The sequence below is a fragment of the Crinia signifera genome, chromosome 8 (assembly GCF_055691185.1).
Source record: "Crinia signifera chromosome 8, ASM5569118v1, whole genome shotgun sequence".
Classification (NCBI taxonomy): Eukaryota; Metazoa; Chordata; class Amphibia; order Anura; family Myobatrachidae; genus Crinia; species Crinia signifera.
The window spans coordinates 44,805,250-44,816,624 of record NC_139224.1 but is presented as its reverse complement, the minus strand read 5'-3'; the positions used below and the strand labels follow the sequence as shown (position 1 = coordinate 44,816,624).

General features: G+C 42.8%; 1 long non-coding RNA gene across 1 annotated transcript; it reads right to left on the bottom strand.

Annotated features, from left to right (window-relative positions):
- Positions 1–908: 908 nt before the first annotated feature.
- Positions 909–1,941, bottom strand: LOC146027001 (uncharacterized). Its single transcript, XR_014454620.1, has 3 exons — positions 1,852–1,941; positions 1,153–1,487; positions 909–1,051 (listed from the first exon to the last, which is right to left on the bottom strand). It is a non-coding gene; the product is annotated as an uncharacterized LOC146027001 (long non-coding RNA).
- Positions 1,942–11,375: the final 9,434 nt, after the last annotated feature.

The window sequence follows — 11,375 nt, the reverse complement described above, 5'->3', positions numbered from 1 at the left end:
AGCCAAGTAAGCCTTCAAGGTGGAGGTGGTTTTAGGAGGACTCCATTTGCAAAGAAAACTGGACTCCTGTGGAAAAAAAAAAGAGTAATTAACAACAAGGAAAAAGATGGGAATGCCCTGCATCCTGAAAAAAAAAAAATAGGTGAGGTACAGGTAACACACAAGAGACACTTTTGATCCAGCCTCTCTTGTGCAACCACACAGCCCAGCAATCAACATAGCTGGGCTGTGTTTAATCCACAGAGGTATCGTGCACAATAGACAATACATTGCTCTTCTAATTCTAGGTTAAACTGGAACCTACCAGTCGGTTTCATTAGTCTCTCAAAGAAGCCACCCAATTGTGTGTAGGTATGTGTGTGTATAGATACAGAGAAACAGTGGAGAATTGCTAGATGTGACAGGCAGTTGGTATAAGATCTAAACTCACCAGAGAGAGAAACGTCATACAGTGCAGTTATTTTGCTTATTTCAGGAAAGTCCAGATCAATTTGAAAGAAAACTGCGGAGGTCATGAATGCGAGCTATCCCAAAGCAATCCAAAGGTATAAGGCATTTCTAATTCCATCACAAATACATTTTACTTCCTCCAAAAATTCCAAAGATTTCGAATTCATTAAATATAAAACCGCTGTAATGGAGATAATCTGAAAGAACAGAAAATTAAGTCAGTGAATGGAACTTAAATTAACAATATATTTGTAGCTTGGGTCCTTAAAATGATTCTCATTTAGAAATCAATAATCAGATAAAATACAGCAGGGGTGGCTAAACTGTTCCTTGAGATCTATCAACCATACGTGATTTCCAGGCCACCTGTGTACCCGGAGCGCCCCAGGCGAGTCGGGGTGGGGGCGCCACGGTGCCGGGGGGGGGGGGGGGGGGGGCATTGGTGGTGGTACCTGTCTAAACCGACTTTTAAGTACACCGAAGGCATGCTCTATTACTCCCCGCAATGTAATATGTGCCTCTTGGTACCGTTCTTGTGCTTCACCTAAGGGATTAGACAATGGGGTCAAAAGCCAGGACTTGTTAAGGTAACCCGCATCACCTATAATGAAAATAAATGGGAGACAAGGAATACCAATAGTACTTAATAATAATAATACAATTAATAATAATAATGTTATAGATATATTTAGTTATACTTACCTAACAGCCAGCCATCAGGCATTTTTCCCATCTCAAAGTCTTGAAACATTGATGACTGACTTAAAATGAAGGAGTCGTGGGTCGACCCAGGAAAACCCACAAAAATGTTTGTAAACATCATCTTGGCATTACATACCGCCTGGACATTCATTGAATGGAAGCGTTTTTGGTTCCGATAACATTCCTCCAAATCTCTAGGCAGTCGGAATTGCACATGGGTACAGTCAATCGCGCCCAGAATATTGGGGAATTTCGGTTTTTTTGGTAAAAGCCAAGTAAGCCTTCAAGGTGGAGGTGGTTTTAGGAGGACTCCATTTGCAAAGAAAACTGGACTCCTGTGGAAAAAAAAAAGAGTAATTAACAACAAGGAAAAAGATGGGAATGCCCTGCATCCTGAAAAAAAAAAAATAGGTGAGGTACAGGTAACACACAAGAGACACTTTTGATCCAGCCTCTCTTGTGCAACCACACAGCCCAGCAATCAACATAGCTGGGCTGTGTTTAATCCACAGAGGTATCGTGCACAATAGACAATACATTGCTCTTCTAATTCTAGGTTAAACTGGAACCTACCAGTCGGTTTCATTAGTCTCTCAAAGAAGCCACCCAATTGTGTGTAGGTATGTGTGTGTATAGATACAGAGAAACAATGGAGAATTGCTAGATGTAACAGGCAGTTGGTATAAGATCTAAACTCACCAGAGAGCCATAAATCAATTTTTGAATATATTTTCCAGATGGTTGGAAAGTAGTAATCAATGTGTAGAAAGATAATGGCGAAGATTGATGTCAACACTCCCATAAATAGTACAAATATTTCATACGTGTTAGATGTGGTACAAATACAGAGTGTTTGGTCCAAATTTTCCATCAATATTCTAGTAAACACTTTTTGGAAAATGAGCTGAAATGACAGAAAATTAAGTCAGTGAATGGAACTTAAATTAACAATATATTTGTAGCTTGGGTCCTTAAAATGATTCTCATTTAGAAATCAATAATCAGATAAAATACAGCAGGGGTAGCTAAACTGTTCCTTGAGATCTATCAACCATACGTGATTTCCAGGCCACCTGTGTACCCAGGGCCGGTGCAAGGCACCGGAGCGCCCCAAGCGAGTCGGGGTGGGGGCGCCCCGGTGCCGGGGGGGGGGGGGGGGGCAGTGGTGGTGGTACCTGTCTAAACCGACTTTTAAGTACACCGAAGGCATGCTCTATTACTCCCCGCAATGTAATATGTGCCTCTTGGTACCGTTCTTGTGCTTCACCTAAGGGATTAGACAATGGGGTCAAAAGCCAGGACTTGTTAAGGTAACCCGCATCACCTATAATGAAAATAAATGGGAGACAAGAAATACCAATAGTACTTAATAATAATACAATTAATAATAATAATGTTATAGATATATTTAGTTATACTTACCTAACAGCCAGCCATCAGGCATTTTTCCCATCTCAAAGTCTTGAAACATTGATGACTGACTTAAAATGAAGGAGTCGTGGGTCGACCCAGGAAAACCCACAAAAATGTTTGTAAACATCATCTTGGCATTACATACCGCCTGGACATTCATTGAATGGAAGCGTTTTTGGTTCCGATAACATTCCTCCGAATCTCTAGGCGGTCGGAATTGCACATGGGTACAGTCAATCGCGCCCAGAACATTGGGGAATTTAGTTTTTTTTGGTAAAAGCCAAGTAAGCCTTCAAGGTGGAGGTGGTTTTAGGAGGACTCCATTTGCAAAGAAAACTGGACTCCTGTGGAAAAAAAAAAGAGTAATTAACAACAAGGAAAAAGATGGGAATGCCCTGCATCCTGAAAAAAAAAATAGGTGAGGTACAGGTAACACACAAGAGACACTTTTGATCCAGCCTCTCTTGTGCAACCACACAGCCCAGCAATCAACATAGCTGGGCTGTGTTTAATCCACAGAGGTATCGTGCACAATAGACAATACATTGCTCTTCTAATTCTAGGTTAAACTGGAACCTACCAGTCGGTTTCATTAGTCTCTCAAAGAAGCCACCCAATTGTGTGTAGGTATGTGTGTGTATAGATACAGAGAAATAGTGGAGAATTGCTAGATGTAACAGGCAGTTGGTATAAGATCTAAACTCACCAGAGAGCCATAAATCAATTTTTGAATATATTTTCCAGATGGTTGGAAAGTAGTAATCAATGTGTAGAAAGATTATGGCGAAGATTGATGTCAACACTCCCATAAATAGTACAAATATTTCATACGTGTTAGATGTGGTACAAATACAGAGTGTTTGGTCCAAATTTTCCATCAATATTCTAGTAAACACTTTTTGGAAAATGAGCTGAAATGACAGAAAATTAAGTCAGTGAATGGAACTTAAATTAACAATATATTTGTAGCTTGGGTCCTTAAAATGATTCTCATTTAGAAATCAATAATCAGATAAAATACAGCAGGGGTAGCTAAACTGTTCCTTGAGATCTATCAACCATACGTGATTTCCAGGCCACCTGTGTACCCAGGGCCGGTGCAAGGCACCGGAGCGCCCCAGGCGAGTCGGGGTGGGGGCGCCCCGGTGCCGGGGGGGGGGGGGGCAGTGGTGGTGGTACCTGTCTAAACCGACTTTTAAGTACACCGAAGGCATGCTCTATTACTCCCCGCAATGTAATATGTGCCTCTTGGTACCGTTCTTGTGCTTCACCTAAGGGATTAGACAATGGGGTCAAAAGCCAGGACTTGTTAAGGTAACCCGCATCACCTATAATGAAAATAAATGGGAGACAAGAAATACCAATAGTACTTAATAATAATAATACAATTAATAATAATAATGTTATAGATATATTTAGTTATACTTACCTAACAGCCAGCCATCAGGCATTTTTCCCATCTCAAAGTCTTGAAACATTGATGACTGACTTAAAATGAAGGAGTCGTGGGTCGACCCAGGAAAACCCACAAAAATGTTTGTAAACATCATCTTGGCATTACATACCGCCTGGACATTCATTGAATGGAAGCGTTTTTGGTTCCGATAACATTCCTCCGAATCTCTAGGCAGTCGGAATTGCACATGGGTACAGTCAATCGCGCCCAGAACATTGGGGAATTTCGTTTTTTTTGGTAAAAGCCAAGTAAGCCTTTAAGGTGGAGGTGGTTTTAGGAGGACTCCATTTGCAAAGAAAACTGGACTCCTGTGGAAAAAAAAAGAGTAATTAACAACAAGGAAAAAGATGGGAATGCCCTGCATCCTGAAAAAAAAAAATAGGTGAGGTACAGGTAACACACAAGAGACACTTTTGATCCAGCCTCTCTTGTGCAACCACACAGCCCAGCAATCAACATAGCTGGGCTGTGTTTAATCCACAGAGGTATCGTGCACAATAGACAATACATTGCTCTTCTAATTCTAGGTTAAACTGGAACCTACCAGTCGGTTTCATTAGTCTCTCAAAGAAGCCACCCAATTGTGTGTAGGTATGTGTGTGTATAGATACAGAGAAACAGTGGAGAATTGCTAGATGTAACAGGCAGTTGGTATAAGATCTAAACTCACCAGAGAGCCATAAATCAATTTTTGAATATATTTTCCAGATGGTTGGAAAGTAGTAATCAATGTGTAGAAAGATTATGGCGAAGATTGATGTCAACACTCCCATAAATAGTACAAATATTTCATACGTGTTAGATGTGGTACAAATACAGAGTGTTTGGTCCAAATTTTCCATCAATATTCTAGTAAACACTTTTTGGAAAATGAGCTGAAATGACAGAAAATTAAGTCAGTCAATGGAACTTAAATTAACAATATATTTGTAGCTTGGGTCCTTAAAATGATTCTCATTTAGAAATCAATAATCAGATAAAATACAGCAGGGGTAGCTAAACTGTTCCTTGAGATCTATCAACCATACGTGATTTCCAGGCCACCTGTGTACCCAGGGCCGGTGCAAGGCACCGGAGCGCCCCAAGCGAGTCGGGGTGGGGGCGCCCCGGTGCCGGGGGGGGGGGGCAGTGGTGGTGGTACCTGTCTAAACCGACTTTTAAGTACACCGAAGGCATGCTCTATTACTCCCCGCAATGTAATATGTGCCTCTTGGTACCGTTCTTGTGCTTCACCTAAGGGATTAGACAATGGGGTCAAAAGCCAGGACTTGTTAAGGTAACCCGCATCACCTATAATGAAAATAAATGGGAGACAAGAAATACCAATAGTACTTAATAATAATAATACAATTAATAATAATAATGTTATAGATATATTTAGTTATACTTACCTAACAGCCAGCCATCAGGCATTTTTCCCATCTCAAAGTCTTGAAACATTGATGACTGACTTAAAATGAAGGAGTCGTGGGTCGACCCAGGAAAACCCACAAAAATGTTTGTAAACATCATCTTGGCATTACATACCGCCTGGACATTCATTGAATGGAAGCGTTTTTGGTTCCGATAACATTCCTCCGAATCTCTAGGCGGTCGGAATTGCACATGGGTACAGTCAATCGCGCCCAGAACATTGGGGAATTTAGTTTTTTTTGGTAAAAGCCAAGTAAGCCTTCAAGGTGGAGGTGGTTTTAGGAGGACTCCATTTGCAAAGAAAACTGGACTCCTGTGGAAAAAAAAAAGAGTAATTAACAACAAGGAAAAAGATGGGAATGCCCTGCATCCTGAAAAAAAAAAATAGGTGAGGTACAGGTAACACACAAGAGACACTTTTGATCCAGCCTCTCTTGTGCAACCACACAGCCCAGCAATCAACATAGCTGGGCTGTGTTTAATCCACAGAGGTATCGTGCACAATAGACAATACATTGCTCTTCTAATTCTAGGTTAAACTGGAACCTACCAGTCGGTTTCATTAGTCTCTCAAAGAAGCCACCCAATTTTGTGTAGGTATGTGTGTGTATTGATACAGAGAAACAGTGGAGAATTGCTAGATGTAACAGGCAGTTGGTATAAGATCTAAACTCACCAGAGAGCCATAAATCAATTTTTGAATATATTTTCCAGATGGTTGGAAAGTAGTAATCAATGTGTAGAAAGATTATGGCGAAGATTGATGTCAACACTCCCATAGATAGTACAAATATTTCATACGTGTTAGATGTGGTACAAATACAGAGTGTTTGGTCCAAATTTTCCATCAATATTCTAGTAAACACTTTTTGGAAAATGAGCTGAAATGACAGAAAATTAAGTCAGTGAATGGAACTTAAATTAACAATATATTTGTAGCTTGGGTCCTTAAAATGATTCTCATTTAGAAATCAATAATCAGATAAAATACAGCAGGGGTAGCTAAACTGTTCCTTGAGATCTATCAACCATACGTGATTTCCAGGCCACCTGTGTACCCAGGGCCGGTGCAAGGCACCGGAGCGCCCCAAGCGAGTCGGGGTGGGGGCGCCCCGGTGCCGGGGGGGGGGGGGGGCAGTGGTGGTGGTACCTGTCTAAACCGACTTTTAAGTACACCGAAGGCATGCTCTATTACTCCCCGCAATGTAATATGTGCCTCTTGGTACCGTTCTTGTGCTTCACCTAAGGGATTAGACAATGGGGTCAAAAGCCAGGACTTGTTAAGGTAACCCGCATCACCTATAATGAAAATAAATGGGAGACAAGAAATACCAATAGTACTTAATAATAATAATACAATTAATAATAATAATGTTATAGATATATTTAGTTATACTTACCTAACAGCCAGCCATCAGGCATTTTTCCCATCTCAAAGTCTTGAAACATTGATGACTGACTTAAAATGAAGGAGTCGTGGGTCGACCCAGGAAAACCCACAAAAATGTTTGTAAACATCATCTTGGCATTACATACCGCCTGGACATTCATTGAATGGAAGCGTTTTTGGTTCCGATAACATTCCTCCGAATCTCTAGGCGGTCGGAATTGCACATGGGTACAGTCAATCGCGCCCAGAACATTGGGGAATTTAGTTTTTTGGGTAAAAGCCAAGTAAGCCTTCAAGGTGGAGGTGCTTTTAGGAGGACTCCATTTGCAAAGAAAACTGGACTCCTGTGGAAAAAAAAAAAGAGTAATTAACAACAAGGAAAAAGATGGGAATGCCCTGCATCCTGAAAAAAAAAATAGGTGAGGTACAGGTAACACACAAGAGACACTTTTGATCCAGCCTCTCTTGTGCAACCACACAGCCCAGCAATCAACATAGCTGGGCTGTGTTTAATCCACAGAGGTATCGTGCACAATAGACAATACATTGCTCTTCTAATTCTAGGTTAAACTGGAACCTACCAGTCGGTTTCATTAGTCTCTCAAAGAAGCCACCCAATTGTGTGTAGGTATGTGTGTGTATAGATACAGAGAAACAGTGGAGAATTGCTAGATGTAACAGGCAGTTGGTATAAGATCTAAACTCACCAGAGAGCCATAAATCAATTTTTGAATATATTTTCCAGATGGTTGGAAAGTAGTAATCAATGTGTAGAAAGATTATGGCGAAGATTGATGTCAACACTCCCATAAATAGTACAAATATTTCATACGTGTTAGATGTGGTACAAATACAGAGTGTTTGGTCCAAATTTTCCATCAATATTCTAGTAAACACTTTTTGGAAAATGAGCTGAAATGACAGAAAATTAAGTCAGTCAATGGAACTTAAATTAACAATATATTTGTAGCTTGGGTCCTTAAAATGATTCTCATTTAGAAATCAATAATCAGATAAAATACAGCAGGGGTAGCTAAACTGTTCCTTGAGATCTATCAACCATACGTGATTTCCAGGCCACCTGTGTACCCAGGGCCGGTGCAAGGCACCGGAGCGCCCCAAGCGATTCGGGGTGGGGGCGCCCCGGTGCCGGGGGGGGGGGGGGGGGCAGTGGTGGTGGTACCTGTCTAAACCGACTTTTAAGTACACCGAAGGCATGCTCTATTACTCCCCGCAATGTAATATGTGCCTCTTGGTACCGTTCTTGTGCTTCACCTAAGGGATTAGACAATGGGGTCAAAAGCCAGGACTTGTTAAGGTAACCCGCATCACCTATAATGAAAATAAATGGGAGACAAGAAATACCAATAGTACTTAATAATAATAATACAATTAATAATAATAATGTTATAGATATATTTAGTTATACTTACCTAACAGCCAGCCATCAGGCATTTTTCCCATCTCAAAGTCTTGAAACATTGATGACTGACTTAAAATGAAGGAGTCGTGGGTCGACCCAGGAAAACCCACAAAAATGTTTGTAAACATCATCTTGGCATTACATACCGCCTGGACATTCATTGAATGGAAGCGTTTTTGGTTCCGATAACATTCCTCCGAATCTCTAGGCGGTCGGAATTGCACATGGGTACAGTCAATCGCGCCCAGAACATTGGGGAATTTAGTTTTTTTTGGTAAAAGCCAAGTAAGCCTTCAAGGTGGAGGTGGTTTTAGGAGGACTCCATTTGCAAAGAAAACTGGACTCCTGTGGAAAAAAAAAAGAGTAATTAACAACAAGGAAAAAGATGGGAATGCCCTGCATCCTGAAAAAAAAAAATAGGTGAGGTACAGGTAACACACAAGAGACACTTTTGATCCAGCCTCTCTTGTGCAACCACACAGCCCAGCAATCAACATAGCTGGGCTGTGTTTAATCCACAGAGGTATCGTGCACAATAGACAATACATTGCTCTTCTAATTCTAGGTTAAACTGGAACCTACCAGTCGGTTTCATTAGTCTCTCAAAGAAGCCACCCAATTGTGTGTAGGTATGTGTGTGTATAGATACAGAGAAACAGTGGAGAATTGCTAGATGTAACAGGCAGTTGGTATAAGATCTAAACTCACCAGAGAGCCATAAATCAATTTTTGAATATATTTTCCAGATGGTTGGAAAGTAGTAATCAATGTGTAGAAAGATTATGGCGAAGATTGATGTCAACACTCCCATAAATAGTACAAATATTTCATACGTGTTAGATGTGGTACAAATACAGAGTGTTTGGTCCAAATTTTCCATCAATATTCTAGTAAACACTTTTTGGAAAATGAGCTGAAATGACAGAAAATTAAGTCAGTGAATGGAACTTAAATTAACAATATATTTGTAGCTTGGGACCTTAAAATGATTCTCATTTAGAAATCAATAATCAGATAAAATACAGCAGGGGTAGCTAAACTGTTCCTTGAGATCTATCAACCATACGTGATTTCCAGGCCACCTGTGTACCCAGGGCCGGTGCAAGGCACCGGAGCGCCCCAGGCGAGTCGGGGCGCCCCGGTGCCGGGGGGGGGGGGGGGGGCAGTGGTGGTGGTACCTGTCTAAACCGACTTTTAAGTACACCGAAGGCATGCTCTATTACTCCCCGCAATGTAATATGTGCCTCTTGGTACCGTTCTTGTGCTTCACCTAAGGGATTAGACAATGGGGTCAAAAGCCAGGACTTGTTAAAGTAACCCGCATCACCTATAATGAAAATAAATGGGAGACAAGAAATACCAATTGTCACAACATTCAGTTATTGTATTGTTTCTTACCTGGTTTGTGGCTTCTCCTGTCTGTTCAGCCTGCTCCATGCTGCAAGGAAAGTCTGTGTGGCCTGAGCTTTGCTAATTACAGCACCTGGAGGAGTCCTTGCTGCTGACAGCTCTGTATAGTTGAACTGTGCTGTGAGATCTGAGCTCAGCTAATTAGTTACACCTGGGTAACTCTCCTGCAGGAGAGTTCAGTGTAAACTGAGCATGCTCAGCCCACTGATTAGTTCACCTGTGGGTTCCCTGTGCTTCCTATAAAGGGCAGCCTCTGGGAGACAGAAGCTGCCAGAGTATAGGTTCACACCAGCTCCAGTGCCTTGTACTATTCCAGACTTCTGATTATTGTATTTGACCCCGGCTTGTTTCCTGACTATTCTCCTGCCTGATCCTTTGGTACCGTGTCCAGTGATTCCTGTGTATGACCTTGGCTTGTTCTGTGACCATCCTCCTGCCTGCTCCCTGTGTACCGCATCCTGTGCCTTCCAGTGTATGACCCGGCCTGTCCTTGGATACTCCTTTGCCTTTCCCTTGTGTTCCTACTTGCCCGCACTGATACCAACTCGGCTAGACAACCACGCTTCCATATTTCACAAGCTACCGCCACTCATACGGGGAACCTGACCAGGGGGCCGCGACCGACGTGTCGGGTGCCGCAAAAGCCCATATCCCGCTTGGAGGGGTCACTGGCAGAAAACCCCCGGCACGGTTAGACTCCGCGCCCCTGTGTCAGGTCTAGCCAATCCCCGAGTGGTAGTGCACCCCAAGTTTGTGACAGAATACTCTGGCCCAACTGGAATATGGATGCTGTTAGTGGCATGTCTCATAAAGAACTCCTGGAACACCTGCTGGTCCGGGTTGACAAGCAAGGACAGTACCAAGCTCTGATTATGCAAAGCTTGCAAACTCTGCAGCAGCAATTGGATCTCGCTCCACCCTCTCCAACACCAGTGATTTCTGATCCGGAGTCCATTAGGGTGCCTCGCCTGCTAATACAGCAGTTACAGGAGCTGCTATCTAACGTCCTCACCCTTGTCACCAAACTGCTCGGCGAGTCTACTGTGGGCTTGGTGCCTGCAAGACCCTCAGATTCAACTCCGGGTACCCCATTGGCAAATACATCTGTGCCCTTTAAGGACAAGTACGTGAGTCGGCCTCGTCCCCAGTTGTCAGATGAGGAACGCCAGCGACGCAGGTCCTTAAATTTATGTTTTTATTGTGGAGGTCAGGACCATTTGATTGGGGATTGCTCCCTCCGAGAGGCCAGGAATAAGGTTATTGCTTCTGTGCCCACTCAGGAAGAGTTTCATGGCTATCACTGGGGTCCAAGAACTAAAATCTTTTTACCTAAAAGCAGTAAATTTTCGGTCAAGCCGCAAGAAGCAAACCCGATTGTCAAGTTCCGAGAGGGGAGTCCGGGTGTCCAACCCCAAGAGGGGGACCCATCAGTCCAACCCCAGAAGGGAGTCCTGTCCATTCAGCCCCAGGAGGGAGTTCATGGTCACAAGCCCCAGGAGGGGAGTCCGAGTATTAAACCCAAAGATGGGGTTCTGTCCAGCCAGCCCCAGAAGGGGGTTCTGTTAGTCCAGCCCAAGGAGGGGCTTCCGAGTATTGTGCTCCAGGAGGAGCTTCCTAGTGTCCTGCCCAAGGAAGGGCTTCCTAGTGTCTTGCCCGAAGAGGGGCATCAAAGTGTTTCACCCCAAGTGGACTCTCACAGTGTCGAGTTCCGAGAGGGG